Below are 2509 nucleotides of genomic sequence, written 5' to 3' on the forward strand. Positions count from 1 at the left end.
CGTTCCATTCTGAATAAACTAACAGCAGTTTACAGCTTCGTCCTTGTTGTATTATTCTAAACAGATTTCTGTAGTTCAAACAACTCTGAATTGTAGTTGAGAACGTCAGTTATAACGGCCCACGTATTAAAAAATTGTCGGGTTTAAATCGGGCTCGGGCTCATAATTACAGTTAATGTGTCGGGCCGGGCCGGGCTCGGACACAACGTGCTCGGGCTCGGGCAGGTTCGGGCTTGATTTTTTGGGCCGATCTAAGCTCTACTCCACGGTGCCCTACTGCGCCCTGCTGAACCTGCTACATCCAGCCATGACCTGCTGAACCACGCTTCATACTGCAACGCCCTGCAGTGCCCTGCTATGACATGAACTATGACTAGGGATGTCCCGATCAGGTTTTTTTGTCCTCGAGTCCGAGTCATCTGATTTTGAGTATCTACCGATACTGAGTCCCGATCCGATACTTCTATAATATATAAAAAAAGAATAAAGAAGAGCGAAAAAACAGATCCAGGATGTTCCTTATTTTTTATTTAATTCACCTTATTTTAACATCCAACAACTCTGTTAACAAACAGAGCACTTCTGTTACATATCTCACAGTTTGCTATGGCAATGTTGTTGTCATCACCTTTATAATCCCTCCAGACTGCAGACATACTCGCGCTTTCTGCTTCAAAATGCTTCCGTGTTCTACTTTGCCGGCATTTAACCAATAGCGTCTCTGCAACAAAGTGATGTCATGCTGCACGCGTTGCTGTTTCTGTGTGGAGTCAAAAGGGTCTAACTCTGGGCCACCGCATAACTATAGATGTGTTAACAAATAATGAGAATATATATACATATATATCCCAGTCCTGATCGGGAGGTAACATCCGATTCCGATCGAGTCTGAAACCACGTGATCGGGCCCCATTTCTGATCACGTGATCAGATCTGGACATCCCTAACTATGACTACTATTTCTTAGTCACTGTTCCATTATCTTTATTTTAACTATTATTTCCACTGTTCATCACATCCCCAACCGGCACCGTCAGACACCGCCTACCAAGAGCCTGGGTCTGTCCCGTCAGACACCGCCTACCAAGAGCCTGGGTCTGTCCCGTCAGACACCGCCTACCAAGAGCCTGGGTCTGTCCAGGTTTCTCCCTAAAAGGAGTTTTCCTCACCACTGTCGCACTGAATGCTCTTGGGGGAATTACTAGAATAGTTGGGTCTTTATAAATTATAGAGTGTGGTCTAGACCTACTCTTTCTGTAAAGTGTCTCGAGATAACTCTTGTTATGATTTGATACTATAAATAAAATTGAATTTAATTTCTTAACGTTTTTTGCCTTTTTTGTTGCATTTTTTCAGTGTTTTGAAGATGTTTTCTGTCAGTGTGTGTTGAGTCTGCAGAAGACAAGAGAACAACTCACAGCAGAAGAAACGAGCCTTTAATTAAAGTGAATGAACACAGAAATCCACCGTACATGATCATCTTTATTAATTCTTCAAAAGGCCGATAAAGAAACACGGTAAACTTCCCTAAACCGTAACAAGACACCCAGTAAAAAAACCTCTACGTTACACACACGTAGTACAAGCTGGAACAGAGATTAGAAAAGGTGTTCCTCAATGTGGAATGCTTTCATTTCTTGTTGTTAAAATGATTTTTTATGAAAGTGGTATAGAAAAAGTATGGTTCAGAGAGCGGTGTGAACCTCGCTACAGAATCCTTCTGCCTGAGAGGAAGGTAAACAGAAATACTGCAGCGCATTCACACAGAACTAACTCTAAATCATTTCACATGTCAAAAATAGATTATTACAACAGCTGCTGGGCAGAATATCACTTTATAACACATTCTGACACTTAAATATTAAATAAGATCATTTACATTTACAGCTGGTTTTAGAAAACGTACCTCAGTAAATTCACCTTCCTCTCTGACAGGGAAGGCTTGATTTTAGGTTTTACACACACTGTGTGTGTGTGTGTGTGTGTGTGTGTGTGTGTCTGTGTGTGTGTGTGTGTGTATCTCTGTGTGTGTGTGTGTGTGTCTGTGTGTGTGTGTGTGTGTCTGTGTGTGTGTATCTCTGTGTGTGTGTGTGTGTGTGTGTGTGCATGTGTGTGTGCGTGTGTGTGTATGTGTGTGCGTGTATCTGTGTGTGTGTGTGTCTGTGTGTGTCTGAGCATGTGTGTGTGTGTATGTGTGTTACCAACATGCTGGCTGTTGATCTGCCAACACGACTCAGACAGGACGTCACTTTTTCAGTCAAGACGTTTCGGCTGGATTGTGGATTATGTCCTGGATGAATGGATGAATGGATGAGTTGTTAGGTCTCTAAAACTGTGGATCAGTGTTTCCTGTCCTCAGAGTTCGGATCCTGAAGGTATGAAGAACTTCTCATGATGTCTGTTTCAGTTTCTGACACACAGCGCGTCTCGTGTCACCGTCTCTCTGTGGGCGTGTCCTGTGTCAGAGACGGACAGTCATGTGACGGTGAGTTCTGTGGGCGTGTCCTGT

General features: G+C 43.1%; 1 protein-coding gene across 4 annotated transcripts in view; it reads right to left on the bottom strand.

The window, feature by feature from the left end:
- Positions 1-2113: 2113 nt before the first annotated feature.
- rpgrip1l (RPGRIP1 like) overlaps positions 2114-2509 on the bottom strand; it is a 31995-nt gene continuing 31599 nt past the window's right edge. For all 4 annotated transcript variants that reach the window (XM_036003471.1, XM_036003472.1, XM_031307816.2 and 1 more), the window contains one exon: positions 2114-2509. This exon is cut by the window's right edge and continues 339 nt beyond it. The gene's annotated coding sequence lies outside the window, so the exon portion shown is untranslated.

Source organism: Sander lucioperca, chromosome 7 (assembly GCF_008315115.2).
Source record: "Sander lucioperca isolate FBNREF2018 chromosome 7, SLUC_FBN_1.2, whole genome shotgun sequence".
Classification (NCBI taxonomy): Eukaryota; Metazoa; Chordata; class Actinopteri; order Perciformes; family Percidae; genus Sander; species Sander lucioperca.